At 36.5% G+C, this 12,956-nt stretch overlaps 1 protein-coding gene across 2 annotated transcripts in view; it reads left to right on the forward strand.

The window, feature by feature from the left end:
• The window catches only part of XRCC4 (X-ray repair cross complementing 4), a 186,832-nt gene that overhangs the window by 59,507 nt on the left and 114,369 nt on the right, over positions 1-12,956 (forward strand). The gene's annotated exons all lie outside the window — the stretch shown is intronic.

Below are 12,956 nucleotides of genomic sequence, written 5' to 3' on the forward strand. Positions count from 1 at the left end.
TAAATCTCTAATCTTATCCCAGTAGTTTTATATTTTTAATCTGTAATAATCTGTTTAGTTTCTGACTTCACAACTTATTCTACATGAAGAGGCACCCTGTCTGTGCAGAGTAGTACTGAAGTCTGGTGAGATTCTATATTTCAACCATCCAAGCACAGCAGAATCCAAGAGAACTTTGCAAGACCACAGCATTTACACGTAGAAATCCAGATTTTTAAAAAATTAGCAGTAGCAAATCTTTCTGTGTGCTAAGAAATATTTTCTTCTTCAGCAGAATTACAGCTATAGAGCTCTAGTACTTATGCTAGGAGGGCAGAATGATGGACGGTGTGCACTGTAGATCTTGATTTCAGCAGCCTGGATTCAGCCAAAACGCCACGCCTGCTGCTGGGGTCTGGATCTATAATGCCTGACTGAAAGAAACAATACACACAAAGGTTTCAGCTGTCTGAACCAGGTCCAGGTTTTCTCTCTAGTCTATTAGGTATTTGTCTTTTCCACCCACTTATACCTTATTTCTACCAGCTCTGTGGAGCTTGTTCTTCTTGTAGTCCTTATAATACATACTTTCCAGGATGATCAGGAATCAATCTATAACTGTGACTTCCTAGCTAGTCTTCAATATTTCCCGTGCATCAGAAAGTGACCCATTTCTAGACAGCTTAACCATTACAATTAAGCATTTAATTCATGCTACTGTTTATTTTACATATGGCTTATTTAAATACATTCTTATATGTAACTATTGCTAATAATTTTTTGAAGGAGAAAAGTGAGAAGAGTTGTGTTGTTCAATTTTAGTTTCCTTTTGCTATTTTTACTTTAGGAACCAGTGAAAAGCGAAAGAAAACATGCATATAAGACATATTACTAGTTGAATAAAAAAAAAAGGAAATAGTCATGATATGATAGAGGACTTCCCTCACTTTTATAAATATATTGGACCTTAGTTACGATTCACGAGCTGAAGTAGATGAACGCTAACCATTCTGACCTCTTGCACAACAGGATCCTCCCCGTGGGTTTTGAAATACAGTATTTGTTTTCATAGTAGCTATGATTTCTTCTAGTTTTGACGTGAATTATCTTCCAGTACTTCTGCAGAGAGCTATCTTTTCTCCTGGGAGGTGGATGACAAAAATGTTTTGTTCTCTATCAATGAGAGCTGCCTCAGGATGTAGAAAATAGCTTCCCTAAAAACAGCTTTGCACAATTTTAAGAGAAGTTCTGTCACCTTCAGAGAATACTGGTGTTAGTTGAAGTGTTAGTCTGTGAATCATAGAATGGAATCATAGAGTTATTTAGGGGAAGAGACCCATAAGATCATCAAGTCCAGCCATCAACCAGACTCTACCACATCCACCTCTAAACCATGTCCCTAAGCGCCGCATTCCATGTCTTTTAAATACCTCCAGGGATGGCATTTCCACCACTTCCCCGGGCAGCCTGTTCCAATGTCTATCCACCCCTTCTGTGAAGACATCCTTCTTGGTATCCAGTCTAAACCTCCCCTGGTACAACATGAGGCCATTTCCTCATGTCCTGTGACTTGTCACCTCCTCACTGCAGCCTCCTTTCTGGCCGTTGCAGAGAGCAATGAAGTCTCCCCTCTTCTCCAGCCTAAACAACCCCAGTCTCCTCAGCTGCTCATCATAACTTGTTTTCCAGTCCCTTCACCAGCTTTGTTGCTCTTATCTACACACGCTTGAGCAACTCAATATCCATCTTGTAGTGAGGAGCCCAAAGTGGAACAGTGTTTGATGTGCAGTGTAACTGGTGCCACGTACAAGGGCACCGTCACTTCCCTGGCCCTGCTGACCGTGCTATTTCTGATGCTGGCTAGCATGTCGTTGGCCTTGGCCAGCTGGGCACCCTGCCAGCTCATGTTGAGATTAAGCTGATGACCAGCAGCCCCAGGTCCTTTTCTGATGTGCCACTTACCTTCATAATACCTAGTGACACCTCCCAAAAATATAAGTTAGTTCTCCAAATTAAAGCTTTATTTAGATGAACACAGCAGCATAGTTCCTGGCTTGAAGATACTTGTTATACTCTTTGATCTTTACACAGACTACTCTTTATTCAGTTGTTATTGTGATTTCATTCTTGAAATTAGCTGCATAAGCTTTGTTCAGATTATGCACAGGTGCTTGTGACTGCAATCTTTTTCAGATAGCACTTCTAAATTCAGTTTTAAGAAGTAATCGTAGATGCAAGAGATGTACCTACTTAATTTTTTATGCAGTAGATTCTGTACACAAAAATGTTTGTTATGGAGAGAACAGGTACTCTCACATCTTCAGATTTAATAGCAGTTATTATTCTATCACAAGTAGTATTATATAAAGATGAGTATGCGTCAGGATATTATACGTAGATATAAGCAAGTGCACACTGAGGTGAGGGAATCTTAAAGAATGCCAGACAAATGCACCATGCTGCTACCATGAATAGATCATTTTCTGAGCTGTAACTTTAATATTTACATATTTTTTAAAGGTTCAGAAAGAACATTTTAAACCACATACTGCAATTTAAGGTCTTTTTGCAAGTTTACAGTAGTTCCACTATCCTTTAGAGGAATGCTGACAATGGCTTTCTTTTTCTGTCTGGAGTTATTCTTTTCTCTTAGTCCTCTATAAAGTCTCCCAAATATATCTGTTAGATATGATCATACTGATAACTTGAGGAGAAAATGTTAATTTTGCATTTTCTCTGGTAACTTTTTAAACACGTTTGCTTTGTTTACACTTCTTCTGCAAGTAATTTGCAGGTTTTGGTGCAGGTATTTGATATTTTGAACCAGGCTATCTATTGTCTCTGTAGAACCTGAGTATGTTGGAAGTTAGGATTGGCAGATAACATATAGATGAATGCATTAATTTCTTTAGTTATACTAGTTATACTAAATATTTCCATTTTATTTTTTAAAGCTTAATTAATGAAAATTACTACATTACCATGGATGACTGCTTCACAGGTGAATTTAACTGCTGGAAAGCTCTTCACGAGTATTAACTTGTTTTCCTTCCTGGAAATTTCATCTCCACTTTCATGTGGTACCATTGTCAGTTTGATTTCTACAATTCACATGATTACACTTAAGAACTTTTATATAAAAAGAATAAACACAACCCACAATGTTCCAACAGAACTGTAGATAGCATTTAAAATTTCTTTGTTTGTTGATATTCTTATCAAGCAACTTAAGCTGTAATTACCACCATTGCTTTCAGCTGGCTTAAAGTAAAGGCAAATGTATTTGTATAAAAAAGCTGATCATCCTTACTTAAGTTTTATTTATTTTAGTGACTGTTTAAATCTTGGTCGGCCAAAAAATCTGACAAGCTCTGAGGTTGGTCTGAGCAATGCTGGCTACGGACTACAGGGTGCTAGTCTTGCATAATCTGAAATAATTTTCCTCACCTTGCAAACGAGGAGCACAATACTGACAATCCACTCCTCTCCCCTCCATTTTATTTTTCTTTTTAATGAGTTCTTGTTCTTTTACATTTGGCAGTGGAGAAGCATTCCAGTCTTCTCTGTTGCTGCTCTGGTTCATCTCCCACTTGTGTTTGTGTGGGCTGGTAGAGTCACTTTATACTATTTGCTTCACAGTCTGGGCTATTTCATGCTACTAGTCATTCCATTTCAGCTACGTAGAGCTTGAAAGTGCTGCTTCCTTAGGCTTACAGCTCAGAATAAGTAATTGCCTCTAACATGTTTAAACTAACTGCCCAAGAGTGTGATACAGCTTCTGTTCAAAAGCTTCTTCACATATATCCATGTGTGCATTAGACTGGATTTGCTTAAAGTAGTGCTTTCATGGGCCTTACATAGCAGTTTCATATGCCTAAGAACACCATTGTGTTCTTCTAATGGGAAGCAAGTTTAGTGATCCATTTAGTAGTTTCAGCAATAGTGATGTATGTTTCTTTGCTGTTTCCTCAAATAGGAGTAGACTTAGATTTTGTTTGAGGTAACAGAGCTTGTTCGGATCTTTACTACAGAGCAGACTGCTGAGAACTACAGTGAAGTTATTTTTGGCAACCTGGAGATAACTAACTGATTCTAGGAGAGTTCAGACCTTGTAAGTACTTGCTTTATGTCTAGTCAGAAAAGAATGCATGTGAATGTATGGGATCCTGTGTAACTCAGGACATTCAATTTCCTCTTCAAGCATTGTCCCTTTGACAATGAAATGCTGGTTTCAAAGTAAGTAAAATTTATAAAATTCATCTTTTTACTAAATTCTGAGTGCAGGTCACTCCAATGGGCACTTGACTGTGAAGGATAGTCTTCAAGTCTGTTAGTGCATCACAACTCCTGGACAGTACAGAGATCACCAAGTCACCAAAACCAGAACTCTGAAAACCAGAACTCTGCATTGGCTGTCACTTGAGAAATGGTTCTCAGTAGTTCTCTGTTTTTTCAGAGACACATTGCCTCACTAGATCTTGTTTTCCCCATATATTGGCATAATACTTTTTAATGCTGGTAACTGATGGTTAATACAGAATCGTAAAATAACACATGATATTGAAAGTCATTTTGAGCTTTAAAGGAAAAAATATCTCAGTTCTTAGCTATTGCTTGCATGTGATGTTGTATACATTCTTTTTCGAGTTCTTTGATAACTGAAATACATATTTTTTTAAGTTTTAAGTTTTGCCTTGTTTGCCATCTAACTGTATGCTCTGTTTTGTTTTAGTGTCACCCCCCCCCCCCTTGCCTTGGTCATGTTAAACAGAACTGGCCTAATGCCAGTTTCTTTAAGGTACTCCTGAGCTAGTATTTTGCAATTCTTTGTGTGTGTGTGTTTTTGTTTTATTTATTTATTTATGTATTTTATGTTATGTTTTTCATGTTTGTTTTCAAAAGTAAGTAAATAAATTTCATAAAAATACCTCTTAGGACAATTTTTGTTTCTTAAGAAATTTTAATCCTTTTACTATTCCTTTTATAGTCCTGGGGGTTTCAAAAAACTGCTAGCAATGGATTCTCCCTTTTTATGCTGTTTTGCTGATGTAAAAGTAAAATAAAGAGAGAAAAAGAGGTATAATGGTCTTGAGAAATACTGTTTCCAACTACTAAAGTTATGGTAAAGGTGGAATGAAATTCTGTGGTTCTTTCCCACGTTGAGACAATCCTGCCAGGGGATGAGTAGAACACAGTGGTGTCCCACGTGCACATAGGGCTGCCCAGCGTGGTCTGTCCATGCCACTAAATTTGAAGGCATAGAGCTGGTGCTTTCTAATTATGCTGTAGTATAAAGTAGCCTTTGGTCTTTTTTCTGGGTCCCTAAAACTTCTTGCTTCTGTTCTGTTGTGCAGGTAATTTGATGTGACTGTAACCTCTCTTCACTTAACTAGCAGCTACTACATACCCTTTCATGGAGCTAAGAATTTTTGAGGGAGGAAACAGTGCCACCAGGTTAAACCATGCCTGAATCTCACAATGCAGGCAACTGTAGGCTGGGCAGAATAGGTGGTGTGGTCTGCCCTGTTGTTCCATAGCTCTGTGGACTGTAACTTTAGTAATTGGGTTGATGGCTTTTCTGTGTGTTTCTAATGGTTTCTTACAGTCCCAATGATGACCCAGGGTCCAGGTGCAAAATATATTCACCATATCTTTGCTCCAAGTGTAATGAAGGAACTTATTCACCGATTCATCTGAAAAAGAGAAACAACTTTTCAAAGCAAGCAGTGCAGGGCTGATTCAGGAATTCAGTTTAGAGTGAATTAAAATGCTGTAGCTTCAGCAGGCGGTATATTAATGTGTGTAAAACACAGTCCCTTGAAATAATCAGTCATGCTCTATAGAATTCTAATTATGTGAAGGAAATTTTTTCCTTCTTCCTGGATTGTCTTGGCTTAAGAAAGCATTGATTCACTAAATACTTTATAACAGCAGCTTTTGAAAACAGTATTATGTGGAGAAAGTGTTTTGTTTGTGTTGCTAGCAACCACTTCAGTCTAAGATCTTTATTTGTTAGATGTATTTCTTTTGCAGATAAAAATTTGTAAGATTTCAGGGAAAATAGTTTCAATTGAATCCCATTCAACTTTTGAGCTTTGTAAAAACTGTCTTTACAAAAAGGCATGTATTACAATTGCATCTCTTTAAAGTATAAGGTTTTTGTAACTTTTTTGGTCTTTTTGCCTGCCCTTTAAAATACTTAGTTTGTGTAAGTAAATCCTGTGTGGGTTGAAATTTCAGGGAAAAAAAAAGAGTAATTTTTAATTAATCTTGACTGGAAATGCAAAGTTTTGCCATATACCATCATCTTAATAATCCATATGGAAATATTATATATTATACATTACAATGTAACACAAGGTGAGTTTGTAATGCCAATGAATAAATCTGACATATCAGTTTAGTAATTACTTTGAATCAATTATATGGCAATCTGGAAATTCTTCTTTCTTCCACATATTCCTGTGTTTTCTGGTTGCCTCACTATCGTGGACACTGCAAATGACACTGGTCTGGAAAACTTTTGAAACCCTTTCATTTCCTCAGAACTCACATACACTTTTTTTTTTTAGAAGATAAAGTTATCTAGAAAATTAATTGGGTTACTGATAAATTGGATGGAGTCATTTATGCTGTTTCAGAGCAGGTATGTTTAAAGCAGGTTTATTTTTAAACTCTACAATATAAGTTTGTGTAAATGTGTGTTTAAGATAAGGAAAGACTGACAGCATTTTCTGGCCTTTGAAAAGATATTTAATTAGGTGACATTTGAAAATTGAAAGCTCCTTAAATGTTGCTCACATTGTATGATGTTTCTCTTAAGGTATAGTGCAAGCAATTATATAAAAGGCAAAATTCCAAGCAACATAAGGCATGAAAAGTAACTTAATGTGAAAATTTTCACAGTTGGACACAGTCTAAAATGTTTTTCACATGAATTGCTTACATAGATAATTCTTAGAAGTAACTGAAGTGAGTTCTTTTCCTTACTTAAGTTTAAGTGGCTAATGGTTGCATGCTTAGCTACTTGTCTGTTGCAAGCTGAAGTCACATTTGATGAAAATATGCCTTGCAGAAGTAATGTCTTACCATGAAACTAAACATTAGCTTCTAGAACTATGTCCTCTACATTCTGGGGGTGTTTTGGAGGTGTTAATGGTAATATGGCTTGCTAGAATGTATTAGTTTTGTTTGTCTTTAAGGTTGCTTTGAAATGGAATCTAAAAAAAATTAAAATTATATAGCATTCACATTAATGTTGAGGAATGTATGTGCTCTGAAATGACCTTTACCTATGAAATTAAAGTGTCGTTTTAATTACGGTTGCATGATCAAATAAGTGACATGATATTTTTAGCACTAGTACTTAGGCTTAAATCCTCCTCTATTGTAGTAGCGAGTCCGTCTAGTGCCAGAGTTAGAGGATGAAACTTTAATTTCATGTCCAGAACATAAACAAGACTATATCCCAAATGTATCCCATTTAGGAGAGGCAGGTGGTGAACAGGTTGTAGTAAATTCTCTTCTGTTCTGACCATAGGGAAACCTCTGAAAATAAACTATCATTTTCTTCTTCAATTTTTTCCTTTAAGGAGCCCAGAGCCAAAGTAATATATATGTAGTAACATATATATGTAGCATCCTGAAATGAAGTGTAGCAATGCTAGAGATCCTTCATTGAAGGCCAAAAGCATACTGTGAGCTGCTAGTTAGCCTTGATGATTTGAAACACAGTATTTTCTCTAGTCATTATTACGTGTCTAAATGCTGCTGGCCTGGAGTAGCTTAAAGAGAATGGCTTTTAATAAAGGGGTCTTGATTCCTTAACCTCCCAAGTCATCTGCAGCTTGCATTTCATTATATTCCTCTGTTTGTTTAGATGAGTACAGCCAAAGGAAATTGGGTAGGTGACTGGGAATTTTCTGCTGGTGGCTATAGTTCTGAATGGAATGACGTAATGATTCCTGCAGCCGTTTTGAGAAAAATGGCCTGAAGGTTGATAGGTATCCCATCTGTCCCATCTGTTTGGGGTTAAAGATGTGCCGCTGTTGCTGCTGCCACTGAATCCATAAATGGTTCAAGCTTGAACCATCTTCCTTGTGCTACAATTTCATTTTTCTTGGGGGTATTCTTGTGACAAAAGAGGAAGCCTTTTTTTTTTTTTTTTTTTTTTTTTTTTTTTAAGTGAGAGTCTCTGTTAACTGTAAAAATTTACATCGTCCTACTACATTTCAGAATACTCCTTGATTTTTAATTCTCCTTGATTTTTTTTTCTTTGGCTTGATAAAGTAAAGATGCCATGAAGGCAGTTGCAATTATGTAAATTCCTGCATGAAGAGAAAAGATGTGTTCATTAAGGAAGACTGCAGAAGACTGGCTGGTGTGTGTACAATCTCACTCTGCATATCTGTGGAGCAATTTAAATCTTAAAGGGATGAGGGAGGTCTCTCGTTGATGGTCAAATCAAACAGTAAGACAAGGAACATGATAAGTGTGGACAGATGGAACTCAGTAAAGTCTATTTCTCTCTCACACGCACAGCATTCCTAAATCTGAGCTGATGCTTCGTTCTTTCTTGAACAGGGCAATTCATTATTTTTTTTTTGGTCTCCTTGTTTTTGATTCTCAAATGGAAAGAAGTATACTATTCATATCTTGGTAATTTATAGAAGTGTTTATGTCCTTCTATGTAGTTAACACTATGGAATTTTCGATTTATTGGAGATTTGTCATATTCACTACATATATCTTGTGATGCATTGAGTATTTTCATGTTCGTGGGTGGGGCACAGTACACACAGATGTATACCTCACAGCTCAGGTAGGTGCGCTTATTGCTGGAGAGAAAAATCTTCAATCTCTTGTTTTCTTGAGTGGAATAAAATAACTCCATTCAATGAAGTTTTTATTGAGTAGTTGGAGGACTGGATATTAAAGGTTTTAGCAAGTGGCTGTCAACGTCCTGAAAGGAGGTTGTAAACAAAGGAGGAAAAACCACCCAGAAAACAGTCTATGGGTGTTCTAAATGAATCCTGTGTTATTACTCACACTGGAAAATTGTTTGTAGTACTTAGTTGGGAACACTTTTATATTTTGCCTCGGTCTAGGCATTATCTCATGCTTATTCACGTGGTTATACATTTACTTTCCAAGCAAAGAAATCATGTGCAATCATTGAGCTGTTAACTCTGAGTACAGCATATTCAGGGGGGAGTCAGACTTAAATTACTGCAAAATCTTGGCATGTTAGTTCCAAGGGTGTATTCAAGAAGCACTTTATAGTTTCCATTACTTCCCAAACCTAAAGGTCAACGTTTGAAGGGAAGTAGCTCCCAAGACAAGTTGTCTTCATATCTGACACTTATTACTCTAGACATTTCAGTTATGTTTTATTAAAGCTTTTAAAGAAAGTTGCAGTCTGGATTTCATATGTAGGAATATGATTAGTTGACAGGCAGTTTTAAAATACTCCCATTATGCAGCAGCTAACACATAATGTGGTGGTGTTTTTTTTTTTTAATCTTGTAAGTATTAATCATTCATATTTTGTTATCTTGGAACTTTTGCTGACAGTAATATCACAAGCACTCCTGCAGGCCTTGCTTTTATTTTGGAGATCTGTGCTAAAAGCACTTTTATCTGAGTCTACATTTCATAGCATTTGCAGAAACTTTTCTGGAGGTTATCAAAAGGGTTGCATGACTTTTTCAGTGATACGTGTTCCTGCTATATATTCTTTGGGATTAACTCTTCAGAAAAGCTTCACACTCCTATTTGGAAGACTTTCCTTAAATAGGCTTGGCTCTAGAAGAATTTTTAGTTGAAAATCATAAATGCAGAATATTGGACCAAATATTCCAGCAGATTAAATGAAAAATCCTCAGCAAGAGTCCTGTCATGCTGTGAGACATTCAAGTCTCAAACACAAATACATTGCTATGTGATAAGTTTGCGTGTCAGTTGACTTGTGGCAGAGGCCCATGTTCTGTCCTTAGCCCGCAGGAAATACATTATGATTTACCTTATGAGGCTTTCCCTCTGAAGCCTAAATTAACGTAGTTGTGAACTGTTTATATCTTTAAGCCCTGAGACATGAATCCAGATGTTTTACCTGGAGTTTATCGTATTGTTGCCACACTACAAGTTAAATGTAAAACAAGGAAGAAAAGTTTAGATCTCCAAGTAAAGCTCATTCCCTCATACATTTGGGGTAGTTTTAAAAATAATAAAATGTGCAAGTGTTTTACCCTGCTTCCTAAGGAAACAAAGCTTATGTGATCATGCTGTGTGCCTCTGCTGACCGCCAGTCTCTTACCTCCTCCCCCATCCCCCCATAACTTTTGAAACTACTGGCCAATTTCAAACAGATTTGACAGGAGTAAAGGTCTCAAAGATATCAGGTTCCTACTAGTTTCATGGAAATAGGTGGCTGGATGGAGAAGAGAGACCCTATTCATGTGTCTGCTTTGGAAAAAAAAAAAAAAAAAAGAAAAGAAAAAAAACCTGTGGAATGAGATCAACTGTATTATTAGACACTAGCAAATCCTCATGGGAAAGAGAAGTTATGAATGCCCCAAATAAGGGAAAGCTTTGACTGGATTTCTCACCTTCTTAGACATTAGGGGATCCAACAGAAGAGTCATAACCATAGGAAACCAGGCTTCAGTAGTTCCATTGCTCACAGACCTGCTTGTTACTCAGAGAGGTAGGAAAGTATCTTATTATTCCTGAAGCCATTGAATTAATGAGGAAAAAGATGAAAAAAGATCTTTAAAGGATGACCTGCTTCAGTTGTCTTTGTAAACTTACTTCAGAGGCAGACTTCTAGCAAAGAGTTGAATAGATAGTATTGCCTGAAGTATAGAAGGGAGTGATAAAAGGGAATTACAAAAAGACGATAAAGCATTTGGATGTATGAATATAATGCAAAACTACAAATTTTTCCATGAGGAAGCTGTAATTTCATCCCAAATTCACTAAAATTCTTGAACTGTTTGTTCTTTACATAATCATGACTGTTCCCATTATCTGTGGAATTAAAATGTATAGTTGTCCATTCTGTATTTATTATTCTAATAAATAACTAATGCACCTAATCTTTCTGGAGTCTTGCCTTCAGGCCTTTTTGCAAAATGAAATATTGTGTCTGGTTATCAATGGAGAAGAATTGCAAGAGCCGCTTAATACTGCGGGTACTGAGTGTTTTTGCTTCAGTACATATTAGTGTTCACTGTATTTTAAATATTTAAGAATTCAGTTGTATACTGGTGATGAAATTGAGGTGAAAAACAGTAGTGGCTTTCTGTAATGTAGCACCTTGAGAGGTGAATATTGTTTTACTATAAGTGCCCTGTAACTCTGCTGAGCTAATCCCCCTTTTTTTTTTAAATTGTGTCTCATTTGTACAAAGACATGATATGGGCCTTGATGCTGGGTGCCAAGTTAATGGAAGTATTTCTCAATTGTATTATAATGTGTAGTGTTTCACAGGAAATCAGTTAATCTCACTGTTAATGGAATAAAAGAATATATATATTCTCATGAGCGACGGTTTTTAGAGTAAGTTTGGAAAAATGATTACAGAGCACTTTAAGCCAGTGAATCATCGCCTGGCTAGATCTTGACCAGACCATGTCACACCTGTCAAAATTCAGTAGCTAAAGACCGTTTCAGCACTGGTAAGGTTAAGCTTTACAGAAGTAGCTGATCATATAGATATGTGAAACATGATGTTTCTAAGAAGTTTAAAGATGAAACTAGGAAAATTTCTAAGGCTTTAAAGGAAGACATTTAGGTGTAATTCTGTTTGTAAAATAAACATTTTTGTTTTTTGCTTTGTAAGTGTCTCACAGGCACACACACAACTTCTCTTACCTGACTATATGGCTCACCTAAATAAATAAATAAATAGATAGATGAAAGAGCATGAGTATTTTAGCCAATTCTGATGTGCTCATTATTTTTATTTACCACTTTTTACTCCAGAACTACCTGGAAAAACAGGCCTTCTGGAATATAGGTAGTTCACATATGCTGATGATTCATATAGGGTAAATGTGATATGGTGAAATATAGAAGCAAACCATACAAATAAGGTGATCTGCAACTGATGATCTGCAAATGTTACATAAGTTCTTTGTTTATTTTCTGTCAGTGTAGTGACAGACTTTTTGCACAGTCTACTTAGTTGTGATTTATATTAAGAATTATGTGTATTGTTATCTGCAGTCAAGCAATGCAAATTCAAACTGGGGGAAAACTTACTTTTATGATATGGAAGATAAAGAGCCTAATATGTAAGCAGCCAAAGCATACAGCCTTGAGCGTTAATTCAACAGATTGAATACTGACAGAGGTAAATAATTATATATAAATAACCAAGTCTGAACACTAGTGAGAGAGAAGAACTCTGTAAGATAAGGAAGAGTGTCTGTCCAAGAGCAAATGGATACAATCTGGGCAAGTGTATGTTTAAGAGGCAAATTAGAAAAAAAAATGCCTAGAACAGCTTTCCAACTGGATTAGTCTCTTTTAAAGACATTGATCCCTTTATAAGGAGTTTGTCACATTGTAGTTCCAAAGAATTGGCCTTAGTGAAGTCTCAGGAAAATGATGCTTGAGTTTTGGTACAGCATCAGAGAAGTTCTTCTTCTCTTCCCTTGAACAAATCAACTGCAATTTGTTCTGAGAACTTCTTACACAAATGGTCTCAGATATGGGATGTCAAAGTGTAGTGCTTATAAAAACGTTACTGAATTTCTGGAAATCCAGGTGAGAAAACAAAATCTAGACTATTGAGCAGTGTTACTGTTTTCTACAACACAACAACCCATCCAAGTCCATTGGACCAGATGTGCTGCATCTAAGGGCGCTTAGAGAACAATCCTTTACAGGACTGTTCCATATCAAAGCTAAAAGGTCATAGAGATTGGGTGGGGGAGGTTCCCCTCACGCCTGGAGAATAGCAAACCCTCCAT

Source organism: Aythya marila (genome assembly GCF_965140915.1).
Source record: "Aythya marila genome assembly, chromosome: Z".
Classification (NCBI taxonomy): Eukaryota; Metazoa; Chordata; class Aves; order Anseriformes; family Anatidae; genus Aythya; species Aythya marila.